The sequence below is a fragment of the Vicugna pacos genome, chromosome 12 (assembly GCF_048564905.1).
Source record: "Vicugna pacos chromosome 12, VicPac4, whole genome shotgun sequence".
Lineage (NCBI taxonomy): Eukaryota > Metazoa > Chordata > Mammalia > Artiodactyla > Camelidae > Vicugna > Vicugna pacos.
Genome location: NC_132998.1, coordinates 4800790 through 4820265, shown reverse-complemented (window position 1 = coordinate 4820265; position 19476 = coordinate 4800790). Strand labels below are relative to the sequence as shown.

The window sequence follows — 19476 nt, the reverse complement described above, 5'->3', positions numbered from 1 at the left end:
AACATTCTACTTTCTCTATGAATTTAACCACTCTAGGTACTGCACGTAAGTGGAATTGTATAGTGTTCATCCTTTTGTGTCTGGCTTGTTTCACTTAACATAATGTCTTCAAGGTTTAACTATGTTGTAGCATGTGTCAGAATTATTTTCCTTTTTAAGGATAAATAGTATTTCATACACACACACCCCACATTTTGTTTTTTCATTCATCCATCAATGGACATTTGGGTTGCATATTCCTTTTGGCTATTGTGAAAAATGCTGCTATGACCATGGATGAACAGATATCTGTCTGTGACCCCAGTATATACCCCAAAGTGGCATTGCTGGATCACTTTTACTTTCTCAGGAAAACATCATACTGTTTCCATAGCAGCTGCACCATTTTACATTCCCATCAATAGAGCACAAGGGTTCTAAATTTTCTACATTCTTGCCAACATTTGTTATTTTCTGGGGTTTTTGATAGAAGTCACTCTAATGGATATGAAGTAGTATCTGGTTATGGTTTTGATTTGCATTTAAATATAGAGAACATAAGAAAACTTCAAAGAAACTAAAATTAATATACTCAGAGAAATGGGAGGAGGTATGATAATAATTATACAACAAAGTATTTAATTATAAATCTATAAACCACTAGTCATAAAGATCCTAAGCAATATTTTTCAAAGAAAATGAACACGTCACATACAAAGGATCAAGAGTAAGAATATCATCAGACTTCTCATACATTAGAAGCTGCAAAACAGTGGAAAAACAGCTTCAATTATGAATGAAGATTATTGTCAATCTAGAATTCTGTCTCCAGCTAAAATATCAACCTCGTGTGGAGACAGGATAAAGGTATTTTCAGAGAAACATCATTGCAAAAAAAAAAAAAATTAGTCTCATGTACTTTTCTGAGAAATCTTCTCAAGAATGTGCTCCACCAAAGGCACAAAGAAAGAGAATGAAGATGCAGTTTACAGGATGCAAGAGAAGAAAAAGGCAAAGGGAATTCTCAGGATGAAAACTGCTCATTAGACCTAGAGAGCAAGTTGTAAAGATTAGAACAGAAGAAGGGAGTTCCAGTACGGACTCTTCCAGGACAAACAAAGAACCAGCAGATCATCTAACAGGTCTGACTCCGTGATTTACAATGCTATTGGATGGTGTGGGAAACCTTAGTTGTAAGTTCGAAGAAAACTAAGAAAATGAAAATGGGTGTTGAGTCAAGGCTATTACTAGTTTGTCTGCAGGGACTTCACGTGTATTACTGTTGTCATTTAGCAGACACTTTTTTAAACAAAAGCCCTCCAACCTTTTGCCTGCGAGAAGGTTCAGCTGGTCACGGTGCTCTTTCACTCTCAGGAGTGTCCTGGCTTGGACAATGAATTTTACAATCACTTGGTAAACAAATTTTTTTTCTTTTTGCTTCTTGAACTGGTTCCTTAGACATTTCAGAACAGAATTAGCAACTCTTAACCATCAGTTATTGGAGAGGTTCACAGGTTATTGGAAAGAAGGCAGCTCCTTTGTACTTCTAACTCTGTATATCATCTCAAACTCTTTTGGAGGTGGAGGGAGTGGGTGGAGGTTTCTATGAGCAAAGGTCATATTTCATATTTGATCTTCCTAGATTAGCAGAAGAGTAAAGTGGTCACAGGGTAAAACTTTAATATCCTTCCCGATTACTTCCTCATGAGTCCTTTTCCAGAACTAGCAGAGATCCTTGGACCTCACCTCAGTTCCTTCTCAACTGACTTGTGAGGTCCAGAATTACAGTAAACATTCATCTGCATAAAGATGACTATTCACTTAATATCATAGCAACTCCTAACTCCTTTCAATTTTCTCATAGAGATTCCTCCTTTTTCTTTCTGAGCTATTTAAACAGACAGGACAGTTGCTTTTATTTCCCTCAAAGACAGTAAATGATTACATCAAATAAGACTATGTATGGAAGGTCTTCTGAAACTTGAAGCTGTAAAGATATGTGGTATTACTTTATTATCCCTTGTCAAATACGTGCAGTAGTGCAGAGAGGAAAGGTCACCACCTCATCACGTACTTTCCACGCCTACACAAAAGGTTCATGGAGATTTCAGGGCAATCTGTGTACTGAGAAATCTGTTAAAGATTAGATAATCTTTTAATCATTCACTACTATTAATTTGGTATTACTCATATGAATTCTGTGTGTTTGCCATACGAAAAAAATTGGTAGAAAAAGAAGACCATTGTCCAAAATGGGGAAAGAGAAAATATTTGATTTACTCTTAGAGGACGTCATAAATTAATGCGTTGAATCAGTGGAAATTTGGCAGTTAGCAGGATTTTTAGCAGACTATGATTTTAAGAAAATCTTTATGATCAAATACTAACAAAGAATAGTAATAAATGGATGGAATGTTTTTAGTTGAACGTCTCTCTCTCTCTTACCAGGTACATTTCATTATTTTTACATATGTGGTTCCTATTGACCAGTCACTTAAGAAGTTCAGTGTTGTCTTTCAAACCAAATGTGAATTTTATTTTTGTAAATTTTATTGTATTGGCGATCTGATTTTTATTTTTTAAGTTCAAAAAATGTTCTCGTTTTATTTGAAAGTCATTTACAGAACTTCTTGTTTCTCTGAAAACGTACCCCTGTTCCTGTCACTTGGCTTAATGCTCCACACATGTTTTCTCACTTAAACTTTGCCTCATTTGGCTGTGGGTTTTTTTATGTAGCCTTTGAAACCATCACTAATGGAAAAATGCAGCTGTGAGCAAGATTTCCTAAAATGTACATGGAATTAATTTTCCAGGCATTTCATGCAACGTCCCTGATGTATCTAAAGGAGATTTTGCCAAAAGGAGCTTTAACATAACCAAATGAAACAGAAACAGCCAGAAAAGAGGTCAAGGAAGATGCAAAGCCCTAATGCCAAAAGGAGAGAAGAAAAGGCAAGGAGGAAGAGAAGAGAAAAAGAAAAGAATGTGAATGATGGAGCAAAAAAAGGAAAACAGCAAACCTGTGGGAGGCAGGGAGGCAGGGAGACAGAGGAGGAATCGCACAAGCAAAGTGAGAGCTGGTGGAGGGGGATCTCGTCACGAGAAGGAAAACGGTATCTAGCGCTTTCTAGAAACGAGAGCATTTGCTTAAGCTGATCAACATCTCAACCTTCTCACCCTACAATTATTTTACAACAGATCAGTACTTTTTACAGTCTCTGAATTTAAGTAAACTCATTTCAGCTAAAAGGACACATTGTTTAAAAATAACAATATTTTAAATATCACTGTTGAGAATTTTTTTTTCTATAAACAACCTCTCCCAGCCACATGTTGTGATTTTACTGACACTCTACGGTTAAAACCTGAAACTACGATGTTTAAATTTACTAAGGCACAGCTGGTGAGCTTTTCATGCCCAGGGGATTGTAAAAATGTAGAATTGTGTGGCTGACATCAGACTATAAACATAAAGACTTGATTTTGTTGATTCTGTCTCAGTTTTTTACCTCTTATTTACTCTAAGCTCCCAAGACAGATGACAAAAATCCAAAAATCACAGAAGAAACAAAATATATTTTTAATATGCATGTGAGTGTTTCATGATGTATTTTCCAGGATTGCTCCCAGGGAGAACATAAACTTCAAATGCATGTGTACCACATCTTCCTGGGTATAAAATATTTAACATATTAATATAATACAAAGAAACTAATAATTTGTAATCACGTGGGACTGTAGGGGTCATTTATGCAAGTTTATAATCACTTAACATATACTCTGCTGATATAGATGGTTTTACGAACGACTAAATTAGCACAATTTCTTGGGTGCAGTGTGAGTAAAGAAATTATGCAAATGAAAACAATATAATAGCTCCATAAAGAATGATTTCAGCATTCAAGGGTTTTTCATGCAGAACAGAGAATGAAGAGAACAGTGTGACATGACCTGTTTAATGTCAGACAAATAAAAAATATTAAATTTTCCAAATACGCTGAATCATTAAAACAAAGCATCACAAAAGCCTGAAAAAAATGAAAAAAAAAACCTTAAAAATTTAACTAAGGTACAGCAGTATATTAATGTCAAATGTGAAACTATGATTCTATTATGTATGCATAGCAGTTGAAATAGGTTTTTAATAATCTAATTAAATTACCATAAAATGTAATAGCCTGTCACTATATACAGTTTGAAAAAATTCAGAGATTGTGAAATTAGTTTGATGATCGTACATAAAATAATTAGGCTGAAAACATCGTTTCCTTTACCATCTCTGTTCTTGTCTGTTACCGTGTTCTTCCTGAAACTTGACTGTGCAGTTATTTCTCTTGGTGTGTATTTTGTTCTTGTTTGTTTGACTAGAATCTTGTTTTGTTTGGTTGTTTGCCTAGAAAACTGTAGTTTTTCTATGACAAAGGGATACATATAATCTTACCAGCAATGTGTGGAAACATCCTGGGCGTGACCCAGCCTCGTGAAGCACAGTGTCCGATGCTACAGGAAGAATCTGTGCTGTGCCCTGAGAAGGTATCAGTGCACCAGACACTCTGTGGAGCCCTTTTTATGTTTATTTTCACTTGGTAGAGAGAACCAGAATAAGGGCAGGCCCCTGGGGCCACTGCTGAGTTTCCTTCTTCCAGTTTTACTGAGCTATAATCGACACGTAACACGGCAGTAGATGAAGGCGGCCGCTGTTGTTTATGGCCCTTGAAAGCCCACAACTGCTTTGCCAGACATCCTGGGTTATCTTGAGATGATGAGAAAACAGAAGGGACTCTTTTTTTTTTCAATTGAAGTATAGTCAGTTTACAATGTTGTGTCAACTTCCGGTGTACAGCATAACGCTTCAGTCATACATATAAATATGTTGGTTTTCATATTCTTTTTCATTACAGGTTACTACAAGAGAGGGACTCTTGATGGAAAGACAAGACACAGGGCTTTTATTCTCCTGCTATGTTGGTTAATTAGTTATTTTAGGAAAAATGAAAATAGGAGGATTTTTTGCCCTTAAAAAATAGTGCACGTATTAAGAAAAAAAAAAGCAGAAAGAACACTGCTCCTATTAGAAGTGTATTTAATTTTCACTAGCCTCCGGCAAGATGGATGATCATAAAATGAACCTTTTAATTGAAAAAGAAAATATCTAATATTAGAGCAGTATTTGAATTCCTACACCAGTGGGCTCTCCTCTGAGCACCTTCTCAATTTCTGTGCTTAGGACTTGCCACCTGACATGGTAACAGCTTCATTCACTAATTCATTGAATCATTCATTCACGTTCTCATTTGACTTCAGTGGCCTGCCAGGTTGTCCATGGTCTGTCCTTCCTTACCTCTCTGACCTCCTCTCCTGCTGCTCGCTCTGGCCCCCGCCCATGAGGGCACCAGCCACGCCCTGCCTCGCTCCCCTTGCTCTAACTCCCCTCTTCCTGGGGTACTCGTCCCTCAAGTATTTACTAGACACTTTCTCACCTCCTTCAAATTCTTGCTCAAATGTCTTTTTCTCAAGGGTGCTGCTCTTGGCACCTTAATTAATACAGCTGACTGCCTTCTCTTACTGTGTTTATTATTTCTCCCCCTCCCTCTTCCTGTATATAAACTGCATGAAAAAAATTTTTTTTTAGTCTAGAACAATATCTGGCTCATAGGAGGGACTCAAATACTTGTGGAATGCTTGAAGTTAGCAAATAAATAGGTACTGAGTATCTAGCCTGTCTCAGGATTTGTGCTTTCCACTGTGAATAAAATGAAGAACAAGACACAATCTCTAACCCACAGTTTATGTGGTCTAATTCCCAGGACGCCCAGCATGGGTTCTGATTCAACAGATCTTGGGTGGAGCCCAGACATCTGCAGCTCTGCTCCAAGCAACAGCAGCTTCAGAGGTCCTCTGTTCTCACTGTGTCCTCCTGGCAGGCAGTGCAGTTGTCCTGTCATTGGCTCTTCCACACGTAATATGATGCCTGAAACATACTGGGTGTTGAATAACTCTTCTTCAGTGATGAAAGGAACATTGTGATAAGTAAGATGTACTTTTCTGCTTTCCAGAAACTCATAACATAGATGAAATTCCTACCCAGCAGTTGCTTATTGTTTTCCAAGAGCACTTCAGATGCAATGAGAAATGAACGCCCTACACACATACGAGTTAAATGATACAGAGGTGAGTGAATATGGAAATTCAGAGGAGGCAACACACCTCAGAAATACTCCACTGAGAGCGCCACTGTTCTGACCTTGAGAGCCATATTTTAAAATTAATATCAATCTTATCTTTAGATATTATTCAAGAAGTCCATAAATTTGGTGTTTAGTACATGTGGGAAAAATGATGACTTATTTGACAGTTTCACATTTATGCAGGGGCTGGGGCAGTGCTGGTGACACCGCAGGAAGAAGTGGTCAGCGGACAGGCTAGTATCACCAGATTCACAACTCACACATATTCATCACCAGATTCACGTCTCTTCAAGAAAAATGTGCAGATGAGACTCATCTTGATTGACTGACAACAAATGCTTGAATTGCCCCCAACTGAGAACTCAAATCTCCCCTCTTATCGTTGGATACCTGAGCCAAGAATTACACTGTCGCCAAAGGTTTGGAAAGGGACAGGTTTCACACACCACTACAAAGTTTTACTATCACACAGTGCGTCATAGCACAGAATTCAGAATGAAGCTCATATTATTATCGGGAGTAATGGAAAGCCTTTTTGACATAGCACAGATTCATTTATAATATGGTTGATGAGCATAACATGCTATTCAAAGACTAAAATCCCACAAGAATTATCATATAGGGTAGTCTCTGAGACATAAAACGATTTTCAGACAAATAGTTAAAACAGATAAAACTCATTTTTTGGTGGACTAGGTCTCCTCTATTTATGTATATCCTCCCCTCTACTTACTCTTTTCCTTCTTCAGACATTCAGTACTCTCATTTCTCTCCCTGTCTTTTAATAAAGCACTTTTTTTTTTCTGGAAAGAGGCATCTATCACTAAATTATGCCTCAGTGTGAATTTCGTCTATAGTTTGCTTATCCCAAATGTAATTTAGCGCATGTGTGTTGCCTTGTAGGGTGTATCTCCATTTGTGGATTCAATGTTTTCCCCAAGTTAAGTGAATTTCAGTATCAGAGGTTGGAAACAATGCAGATTTTACAGAGTACGAGGAGTTGATTATGTACCCGGCTCTGTGCTGGACATTTGGTATTTGTTTTTCAACTTAATCATCATGAAGAGTCTTATGAGGTGGGTAATATTATGCCCTTTTTACAGATGAGAAAACTGAGCCTTAACAAGGTTAATCTCCTTGCCAAAGTTCATGGGATTCAACCCAAGTCTTCCTGACTCCAGAAATTCACAAGGTCCTGCCTTCCCAAATCCTACACAGCCATGGAGAGAGAAAGATGTGGGTGGCATATACTGATGGGAACTGGGAAAGAAAGCAAGAATTAAAGAGGAAGGGGAAACAGTGAAATGCACTACTTGACCGTGTACACTGTTAACTAAAGTTATGAGGCTAAAGTTATTAGATTATTTGGAAGACCCTCTGTTGTTGTTAAAAGGGTATCTGGATGGTACGGCAGAAACATGAATGTCTGCCATGTGTTAAGTGCTCGTTCTGGGCCTGACAGTTTCCATACACTATCTGTAATCCTCATGATGAGCTGTTATCTCCATTTTGTCTTTTCAACTCACTGATTCCTTCTTCGACCACATCCATCTTACTCTTTATCTCATCTAACGCAGCCTTTATGTCAATGATCATATGTGGGATAACCACTCTCTCCACTTTGTTCCCCTGCATAATCTCTCACCTTTTTTCCACATTGCTGACACTTCCTTTTACCTCCTTCAGCACGCTTGGCTTGGTTAACATTCTGATCGGTCTGCTCTAATACCTGTGCTTCAGCTGGCACACACTGTTGAGCTGTTGGATTTCTTCTAGGTAGTGACACTCCTGAGGTGTTGAGCTACTTTAGCCTGTGAGTGTGTGCGCCTAAGGCTCTCAGCTGCTTCGCAGGTAAGGGCCTCTCCTGTAATGTAAGTCAAAAACAGGTATATTTTTTAAAAAGCAAAATCTACCTTTTCTGGATAATTCCATCTTATCCTCACTTTCTAGACAATGAAAGTGGGATAGAAAATATCTTGAAATATTTTATGTTTTACATGTAAGGAATGGTCTCAATGGTTCTGCAAAAGTCACACCTGAACTATTTTCATTGGATTTATTTTCAATGTTTAATAAGCACTAGAGTCTGAAGAAAAACATTTCCAGCTTTATTATTTTTTATGTTGTGCCAAATCTTGCTTCCATGTGCATGTGCAGGAGCCACGTGCATGTGTACCTGCACGTGTGTTTTAAGACCACTTGTTTCCTTAATAAGTTCTTTTTGAAGAGAAGAACTTTCAGTTCCATTAATGGACTCTCCCTCTTCCCTCAGCTTATTAAACTTGATGGAGATGAATGAGTTCAAATGCAGGTGGCCATGAAAAATTTTAAAAAAGACTAAATCTTGAGGTCAATTCCCACCCAGGGTTGGTTGGCCCTTTATTCAGAATTACAGGCTGAAAATGCTAAGATGATCTCATGCTCATAAAGGTGGGCCAGAGTTCTCTAACGCAGGTGTAAAAAAGAATTCAGACAATCAGAGGATTGTTGAAACCACATCTGTCCCCTTTGGTGCGCACAGCTGTCTGAATATATATTGAAACTCTCAGGCCTTTTTTTTTTTTGCAGTAACTTGCTTGAAATGATGGATGAACAAACCACATGTAGAATTCTGAGCTCCAGTAAACCTACTGAAATGGCTATTCAAGTCCAGGAAATCACCTTCAGAGTCCCCAGTGCCTTACATAGGCCTTGGTAATTACTGGGCAACCAGTAAATAATTGAAGAGTGAATAAAGCAAAACTTTCTAGGTCTACTAACTATGTGACTTTTCACAGATTCATCACTTTTTTGGTGTATCTTTTAGTGTAGTATGGAAATGAGGTAATCTTTTGAGTATCTCATCACAAGACATTGAGAATCACAAGACAGCAGAGATTAGAAACAACGCAGATTTTATAGAGGATGGAGGAGCTGATTATGTGCCAGGCCCTGTGCTAGATATCTGGTATTCGTTATTCAAGTTAATCATCATGAAGAGTCCTATGAGGTGGGTAATATTATGCCCTTTTTACAGATGAAAAAACTGAGCCTTAACAAGGTTAATCTCCTTGTAAAAGTTCATGGGAGAATCAAAAATTAATTAGTTATTAATATAAAAGGGTGCTGAAATAATACACAGGTTCTAAGTACAACATTGAAAATGGGGTGAGAACTCTAACATTATAACTGACTCAATTCTGGCATGTCTCATTCCCTGAGTCCTTCATTTTATTTAAATGCACTTCTATAAATTCTCAGGAAGCTGTCTTTACTTTGGATCTCAATGCATCCAGCAGGTGAATCTTACAGGGTCTATTTACAGAGCCATAAGATGTTTCAAAGAAAATGAAACTAGGCGCCATCAGATCTCGGGCTCTTTATTTCATAACACTCAAACTACTTGGCAATAGGATCCTTGTTTCAACTTGGGTGGGAGGTAGAGGGAGTAAAAAGAGGCAGACTAAGAATAATAACTTAATTAGTTATAAATGTCTATGTCTAAGCGTTTCTCCTTGTGGTGAGTATTTCTCAACATCCTGCTCCACCCACTGTCTATCCACTATTTGATTTTTCTCTCTTTGAGGGTAAGTTAGCTGATTGCTTGAAATATCCCCAGTGCTACAGGCTTAACAATAAAAATAAAGAGAACCACCACAGCGTACCTTGGGATGAATTCACTTCAGAGCAGGATGGTTGCCATGGCCACAGACACTGCTAATAATGGTCCTCGTCCTGGGTCAGTGTAGTGGTTGGGAGGAAGAGGGAGCTGCATGTTATTCACAGTCTTCAAGTCATTGATAATGCTGCTGCTTCTCTCTCGTTTCCATAATCTTACCTGGAAAATTAGAAAATCGTTCATTTCAGTGTGTAGATTCACCTGGGAATGACTGGGACTGGCAGCGCACTGTCCTTCATGATGGAAGGTGATGATGATGGGAGAAATAGTAATAATTATAATAACTTTCCTTTCTTGAGGACTTATTATAAGCTGGTTATGAGTATTATTACTTGCTAGCATAATGTATGCCTTATATAATTTACATCCCAAACTTGCAAGAGTCGGGTACTAGACTGAGTTTCCCATAATTCTGTGATGCTAGCTTTGTGGCCACATCACGCTCATTATCACCATAGCGGTTACCAGCACTTCCCTCCCACTGCAGTCACCCCACCATTATATTCCTCTGAAATTTATAATCCTATAAATTAGGAACTCTTATGATTTTCCATCTGTAGTGCCCAGTGAACATCAGGGTCCTCAACACACGTTTGTTGACTGCACTATGCCAGTTCTGAACTACCCAGTAGTCAATTTTGAAGATTGTGGGTTTTCTGGCTATTTACTCTCTTAGTCACCAATTTATAGATATTATTCTACCATTTTAGTGCCTTGCATTGAATCTAAAAGAAACAAAAGATGAATATAAATCCAGTCCACTCAGGAAGCTAGTAAAAAATACAGTTCTTCTACATTATTCGTCAAGTTTTTTCTTCTGTAGGGGATAGACGAGTGATATATAGATAATTCAAAATTTCTGTTTCAACTGTCAGAAATACTACCTTTATTTTGGTTCAAAAAGCATTTTTGAGCCAGTGCTTAATATTATGGTCTGGTATACTAAGATGAAGAAGTCATGGCCCCACGCCCTGGTGAGGTGAGTAATCTGGTATTTGGTGATCATGGGAGACTGATGGCCATGTTTTCAAATCTCTTCTGTAGGTTTCCCTTCCTTTAATGAGATGCAAATTGTGATTATTAGCTGGACTTCCTAGCACTAATTAGTAGGCCAGAGTGATTTTTTTTTAATATGATTTTATTCCTTTTCAGTTAACAACTTTCCAAGCCCTCCCTAACATCCTCCAAACCCCAGGCCTTCAGAGTAAATTCTCAATAGATACCCCCCAATCTCTTAAGGACCCTCTGTGTTGGCATCTACCAAATTTACTATTTACTTGTCTGCCTTTCCAGATAATTATCTTGCAAAAGGAAGGAATCACATCTTTTATCTTTATATTCTCAGCACCTTAATGGCACTTAGAAGGTATTTAATAAATGTTTGCTGAATGAAAGATGGAATGAATTAAAAAACATAATATGCTGTAGATTATGAAAAGTCAGCCAAAATAGAATACTGTTGATGGGAGCAAGCAATACTGGTACATATAAGTGGTCACAGATGAGGCAGAAGTATTTTTGTTTTGGCCAGCTTTTTGGAAAATATTTGCTAGGGGTGTAGGATACTTTCAGAAGACCGTCTTACTGAGTTGAAATATCAGTCAGCGGGGAATAGACTCATAGTCTGTGGTTAGACGGAGTATATTCAGAGCCCATTTGAAGTGCATTGTAAGGCACATGATGTGTTTATTTTCCCATCAAATAAATTCTAGGAATTCCGATGAAAAGAGTTTTACTAGCAGTGTCTAAGCAGACTATCTCAGATATTCAGAGGTACTGGACAATAGCATAGTTATACTTAATTGCCATATAACATACATGCAACAAAGATAATCTGTTTTGTTATAGAGACTTCTCAACTATCTCTGGGTAGTTTTAGTTCATACAGTATAATATATATCTTTACAATATAGTGTATTTCTAAATTTTTGTTTTAATACTAAAGAACAAGGAAATAGAATGCTACATAAACAGTGTGACTTAGTAGTTGCTTAAACTTTACTTTTTGCAGGTGTTTGATTTTATTAAAATTCACTAACTTGTTCCTGGATGATTATTTACACAACCATTATTATATTTGTGTAATTAAAAGATCAAAGTGCAAATTTTTAGAAGGATACAAATAACATTGAACAAACTTTTTTCTTTCAGTCTTTCAGAAATTTGGAAAAAAAACTTGTTTGCAAGATGGTTGTGAAACTAGCAGCTGGTTCTTACTTATCCTGGATTTTAAGAGAGATTTGGGATGGGGTACTTTTCCCAACAAGAAACAAGATCAACTCACTGAAGCTCACAAGACAAAAAAAAAAAAAAAAAAAAGCAAATGGAAAGAGTAATATTTGAATACCTGAATTCAAGGATCACTAAGAACCAGACACTCTGAAGCCAGGGATAGGATAATTTAAAAGTTTGCTATCTTTCAGCCCCTTTGTTTGATTTTTTTTCCCCAGAAGAAAAATTCCAGAATATTTTATCAACTATAATAGAAATTTATGGTGAGTTCACTGGCAGAGATATTTAGTAGGAATTTTTCAACTCAAGACATTTGAAAGCTGCTAGAAGAAACAGACAGTATTGCAATCTCTAGATTTATACTGACTTGTGGTTTTCATGAATCTCTCCCAAACTATCTTCCATACATCACTATCTATTGTTCTGAAGCCTTTCCTGTTAGCTTAGCAGCAGTCTTTCCAGAAATGGGAAAGAAGCCTGAGAAAGATTCCTTTATTTTAATTCTATCACCTTCAGTGTGGACATTTCCTTTTCCTTTGCATGTGGAGGAAGGAAATACAGAAAGAATTAGAGAGGGAAGGAGCTGCAGATCTGGCCTGAGCTCACTCACTCCCTTAATAGGAAGGAGGCACACCTCTGGGGGCAAGAAAAGACTGGTCTGTCTTCTTGTCAAATGGATGTCCAGGTACTAGTGAACCAGTGAGGTCTGCTAGGAGAAGAGGTATGATGAGTGGGACATCTCTGGATAAAAGATTACTTGTAATAAACAAACTCATAATCTCCAAGGCACGACTTCCTAGAGAGCTTCCCCTAAGCGCTGTACCACATTCTGAGGTATACTATGGAAACATTTCATAAGTTAAACGTTCTGTGCAACGTGAAGAATGCCCCTGAAAATCATGGAGATGCGTCTGTCGTTCTTGTGTCCAGCATGGAAAAGATGGACTCACAGAGACGGGCGAGAGGCCCCAGACCTCTCTGCTCTGTCCGAATCTCTTGATGGTCTTTATCCTTAAAGCTGTTAGTAAAGGTTACTACTGGGTAAAATCGCTGACTCTCGGGAGTGGATTGACAATGAACCCTTTGCATTAGTTCAGCAACAAAAATAATTCCAACTTTTTAGAAAATATCTACTACTGTCTTTGGTTTGATGTGATTTTCCAGAAGATCTTCAGAGACAAATATGAAATTATTTTCCCTTCAGAAAGAATAACATGTTTAACTTTAATAAAATGTTTCTTCAAAATTAGCTTGTAATTTGAGAGTAATTCTAACAGCTCCAAAAATGTGCCGTCTGTAGACGACATCCTCTTTATGACCCCAGATGGGAAGGTGTTTGTAGCTAAAAACATAGTATGTCAAAAAGATGACATCAAATGTCTCCCCATTTTTCCTTTCCTTATATTTCCATGTGATGGGTTTTAGCAACAATGTTTTTTGTTGGTTTTCACTGCTGATATCTTCCATATTTCTAAGTAGCAGAAATGTCCATGTGTCTCAAGTTCAGGGATTTGAGGTTTGAGTTTCCACTATGTTTTAAAGCTAGTTATAAAGCTGAATGTTTCAACTTTTGTCTCAAACAGTCTGCAGTGAAAAAGGAAGCAAATAAATTTGGGCTTTTGAATAAATCAAGTTCTCAACTTGCTTTTGCCATTTGGTAAAGATTTTATAAAACCAGGAAGTTGCGATGTGTCAGTCACTTCCTCTGCTATTTTTTTCCTTCTCATTGGACTGGGAAGGTTCATCTCTAATCGGGAGACACCTCCTGTCTTAAACAAATCAACTCTCAAGTCATCTGGAACCAGCAGTCACCAAACAGCAATATCAGAATAAATTAAAATATCATTAATTGTCCCTTCTGTATCAAATCTTGGTCTTAGTCTTCACTAGACTCTTTCTGTCTCTGTCTCTCTATATGATTTTCATTCTTACCAACATTTTCTCCTCATTGTCAGTGCTTGTAGAAGATGATTCATTGTTTAGTCCTGTCCTATTTGAATCCTGTTCTTTTTAGTATAGTTACTTTAGATACAGAAATTTGCATTTCTACAGAATTTTTGTCTACACATAGTGGGGAAGGATATAATAATGTTGCAGCAATGACTGATACTCTCACTGGTGTTCAGAGAAATAGTAAACAATCCTATGTTCTCATCTGACATTATGAAAAATCATTCTTGGAATCTTTGCAGAAATCATTCCAGTGGAACTGTTTCTTCAGGTGTGTCTTTTTGGAGCCTTGAGGAAAAATTACTCATTCTTTTTCGTCTCACCTCATTACTGGAAAGTACTGCAGAATGAAGGTGTAACAGTGGAGAGACGTTCCCAGACAAGCTAGGATGTTCATTGTGAAGCTGTGCAGGTCACACAGGCACATTTTGAAAAGTTAATCCCAACCTTTGAAGTGCTGTGTGATCTAGGACGAAATATGGATCCAAGAAGATAAGCTTATACTTTGCTCTCTAATGAATGGGACTTTTATTTCCTGAGTTATCTTTTTTCTAGTTTGAAGTTTTAGATGAAGTCAATCAAGCACAAACATGTTTGCAAACACCTGGAATCCAATCTGAACAATGTATGGTGAAGTGCCAAGCTTTAGAGTGGCTTCCTTGAAGATCGGCACCCAGATGTAAAGAAGTCATCAATGCAGCAAGAAAGTGTAAGAAAACTGATACTTATATTGAACAATAAAACAATTTTGAAGCATAATGCCAGGAGAAATTAGAAAAGATGATGATCTTTCACTGTCAGGAGAAATTTAAAAAGCGGTGATTGAATGCCTCAATTGTTTTCTCTAAAAATTGGCACTCATTCTAAATCAATAGGTCCAATAAGTGGGTGTTCCTATCTTTCAGCTGTTTTCTCTGATTTTTGCAGAAAGTTCCAGAAGCTTTTCCTAAATAGTCTATAGATTTATGATGAATGTCATTGTGAAAATAGTGGGGATTTTTCAAGTGTGGAGATATCTGGAAACTGATAGAAGAAACCAAAAAAAAGGATAGAATTGAAATATCTGAAATACATACTGCATAGGATTTTTATGAATCAATGAGAAATTTCTCATTATAGCTAGGTACTAGAAGGGATATAGGAGAAGAAATATATAGGAGCTGGATTCAATAGGACTTATATGTGGAAAACCAGGGACAGATCTAATATGACTTGTATTTATGACCTGGAAGATTGTCCGAACCTTAGAATCACTGAGTGCCGAGTATACAAACAACTCAAGGGCATAAAGGGGGTAACAACTGAGGCTGAAGTGCTCGTAAGGCTTTACAGAGGACGTGAGCCTGACATCCTGGAGTCTGGGAGAGGACTAGCCTACAGGCGTGGATGTTGGATCACTGTGGGAAAGTGGGAGTTGAACCCACAGAAGCATACGCGTTCACTGAACAGTGAGAAGGAGGACATGTGTGGGACCCTGAGTGAGGAAGGGGTGGGAGGAGCAAGCCATGCAAATAAAGATGATGTTCAACTGGATGCCAAAGGAAGCAGCAGCAAAAACTGATTAAATGCCCCTGGAGACTGGAGAAGTGACGCTGAGGAGGTCACTGCTGAACTGAATGGGACGTGAGGAGGTAGGGACATAAGTGGCCATTACTCTTCCAAGAACTTAGCTTCAAGGGGAAGGAGAGAATAATCAGAGTAAGAAACGGATTTGGTCGGGGTAGATTTGGGTTTTTTTAATTGAAAAACTATCATACTTATTTTCTGATTATGAAAGTAGTACATGTTTCTCAATCCAAAAAAGTCTACATAAAAATGTAAGAATCATTGATCAGTCCAACTCCTAATAGTGCTATGATTACTGGAAGCTACACCTTTTCCTTTAGCTTTTTGGCAGCTCTTTGAATGTCTCGGGTAACTTCACAGAAGAGGCAGAAAGGTTTATTCAAGAGGTTTTACTAAGGCATCTCTTGTGTCCAATCTCAGCCAAGCCTGACTAAAGAGAGGAAAACTTTTACAAAGTTTCCAAAAGCACAAATGATACAACGCTCTGTCCACCACCTCTCAGTAACTGACACTTTCTATCACCCTAAAGTCAATAGCAAGTGGTCCAGGAGAACAGCACTGTCTGGTGGTCTTGGCTCAGCCCTTGGAGAGTCAAGATTTAAGTCTGGATTTGTACTGGAATTTATTCCTACCTGAGAGCTACTACAGACGACAGGTACCAGAAGCCCTTTGACAGACCAAAGGCACAAAGTCAGTAGGCAGAGACAAGGAGCTTCCAGCACAACAGCCTGAATTAACTTAGCAAGAAGCCTCTAACTCACACTGAGACACGCTCCACAAGACGACGGAGCAGCACTCTTCCAAACGTCAGTGTCGTGGGGGACCGGGAGACTCTGGGACTGTTCAAGATAAAGGCGGGGCATAGACACGCCACCTGACTAACAGTGTGATCCAAGATCTCCTTTGGCTTTAAGGACCATTACTGGGCCAATGAGGAGACCTGAAAAGAGTCTGCAGGTTAGATAATCAAGGCGTATCAGTGTTAATTTCCTGGTTTGGGGGATTACCCTGTGATTGTGTAAGAGATTTATTTAGGGTTGGTTGTGATCACTCTGCAGACGGCCCCTCCCCCTGAGTTTTGTTTCAACACTGAGGCGTATGATGTCATGCGCACCCGAAGAGGGGGTGAGAAGGATTACTGCTCACACAATTGATGTATCTTGGGAGAACAGGGCAAGTCTCCTCAGCAGGTCCCAGAGAGCAAAGATGGGAGGCTGGCTCAGGGTTTTCGTGGTGTCGGGGGTGGGGCCAGACTGGGGTCCCCACAGTCACGCTGGGGCGTGCATGGTCTCAGTCTCCCCCAGGGCACTGAAGGAAAGCACCGGACTTTCCAATCTGCTCAGAGGGGAGGAGGTGGGAGTGAGGTTTCAAAGCTGTTGACAAGTCAATCAGAAAATGGAGTTAGACTCTTTATCACAGGGTTAAAGAGGTATTATTTCTGCAGGTCACTCTCAGAGCATGTATATACCCCCACACACACGCAAAGAGAGACCTTAACGTTTGGGTTATCTGGATAAAGGCTACATTTAGTTCTTTTCACTATTTTTGCAACTTTTCTATGAAATTATACAAAAATAAAAAGCTTTTTTGGAAGTAAGGGAACACTAGGCCATTTAAAAGTTTCTTCTCAAGAAAAAATGACAGATCCCTAGTAGGGAAGAATCAGCGGAGAGGCAAAGGAAGGGAGAAACTGGGAATCAGAAACTTGCGCCTCTTGGGGAGGGATGGAAATGTTAACTGTTTTATTTTGTGGTGGTGGTTTCATTGGTGTGTATGTCTGTAAAGGTTCATCCAGTTGTATATCTGAGATATGTGTAGGTTACTGTACAGGAACACGCTACAATAAAGCTGTTTAAAAAAAAAAAAAGGAAAAGACCTGCCCACCCATGGATGTGGTCTTGGGGGAGAGCATTTCTGTGCAGGTGCTGGCTACCTGGCCCTGACGGACAGCCAGCACCTGCACAGAGCCTCTCTCCTCTCCCCCTCCCTCAGTCTCTCTGTCCCTCTCCTACTCTGTCTGTCTGTCTGTCTTTCTCTCCCCCCTCCTCACTCCTTCTCCCTTCCTCACTCTCTTCTCTCTCCCCCTCTGTCTGTCTCTCTCCTCCCTCCCTCCCCCATCTCTCCCTCTTTCTGTCTTCCTCTCCCTCACTCCCTCTCCTTCTGTCTCTCTCCCTCTGCCTTTCTCACCCTCAGTCTCTCCCCCGACCCTCTTTCCCACTGTCGGTCTCTCCCCCACCTCCCGCTCTGTCTGCTGTCTCTCCACTTGCCCTTTCTTTCTCTCCACCCCCTCCATCTCTCTCTACTTTCCTTTCCAATCATTCTCTCTCCCTCATGCTCCCCATCCTTTCTGTCTGTCTGTCTCTCCTTCTGTCTGCCTGTCTTGGTCACTCTGCCTCCCACCCTCCATCCTCTCTGTTTCTCTCTCTATCTCCCCATCTCCTGTCTCCCCTCACTCCCTCTCTCGCTCTCTCCCAACCTCTTTCTCTTTGCCTTTCTCTCTCTCCTTCCCTCATGCCCCCCTCCCCACTATCTCTCTGCCTGTCTCTCCCTCCCTCCCTCTGTCCTCCCTTTCTCTCCCATCTGTCTGTCCCTCTGATTCTCCCTCCCTCCTTACTCTCTCCCGCTCCTCTCTCTCCATCATGCTCCCCTCCGTCTCCCCCTTTCTCTCTCCCCTTTCTCCCCATCCCTCTCTCTGCTTCTCCCTTTCTCTCCCTCACTTCTCTATCTCCCCATCTGCTGTCTCTCCCTCTCTTCTCTCTCACAATCTCTCTGCCTCTCTCCCTCTCCTCCTCCCTCACTCTCCCTCTTTGTCTCCCCCCTTTCTGTCTCCCTCTTTATCTACCCCAACTCCCATCTCTCTCCCTTTCACTCTCCCCCTCCTCTACCCACTCTGTCCCCCTTTCTCTCTCTCCCTTTCTCTCTCTCCCTCTCCCTCACTCTCTCCTCTCTTTTCTCTCCCTCCCTGTTCCTCTTTCTCCCGTCTCCTGTCTCTCCCTCTCTGTCTGACTCTCTCCCTCCCCCTCTCACACATACACTCCCCCATTTCTCTCCCTCACACACAAAATATTTGAAGAACATTAATCTAATGCAGTGGCACCTTAAAGAGAACAGTATATCCACCTGTTTTCTTTCCTGGGTCACTAGAGTGCCTCTGGTTTTGACTTTAAAAAAAAGATTAGTTCATCATCTTTCATGTCGATGGAATAATTCACTCATTTATTCATCTTTGTTGTGGTCTACAGCCATAGACTGCAATCAAAGAAAGCTACCAGATACGGAGAATGCATGAGGGAATGAATAAATGAACTAACAAACACCAAAGGAGGACACATCATGTTTCACTAAAAAGTAGGTGATATACTACAATGTGGTTATAAAGGGAGGCTAAAAGTAAAAGTACAAATTAATTTAGAAACAGTAAGATTTAGCTAACATTTCCCCCCAGTCTTTTAAAGGCCTTTGGTGTTCATGGAGTTAGAATGAGATTTTTTTTGGCAGAGACTGGTTTGCTGATTTAATTAGTAATTACTAGTTAATGTGAAGTTGCAATTAATTTCAAGATTGATGTTCCTCTGCAAAGGATGAAACCAGTGCATACATTTGGATACCAATAATTAGCTTAAATATGCTAGCCAAGTGAAATATTAAATAGCTATAGCATTTTAAAACTTGAAATAATATTTAGATTCTCACAGTTCTTTCGTTCTATTCATATTTTATTTCCACAGTCAGAGAAATATGAAGAAATGCTCATTTTGAAAGATGCTTCAACTTACTTCCAGCTCTAGATTTCCACACTGAGGAAGGATTGCTGAAGTTAACCAATTCCAGCTGCACTCCACTCGCATCAGTGGTATCCTTTTTTGCATAATACAAGTGGCACGTTTTCCTAACTTTGTGATT

At 39.4% G+C, this 19476-nt stretch overlaps 1 long non-coding RNA gene across 8 annotated transcripts in view; it reads right to left on the bottom strand.

The window, feature by feature from the left end:
• LOC140700026 (uncharacterized) overlaps positions 1-19476 on the bottom strand; it is a 103810-nt gene that overhangs the window by 14180 nt on the left and 70154 nt on the right. For all 8 annotated transcript variants that reach the window (XR_012078225.1, XR_012078228.1, XR_012078230.1 and 5 more), the window contains 2 exons: positions 9812-9984; positions 7813-8031 (listed from right to left, as the gene is read on the bottom strand). This is a non-coding gene — a long non-coding RNA (uncharacterized lncRNA). The remainder of the gene's footprint in view (positions 1-7812; positions 8032-9811; positions 9985-19476) is intronic.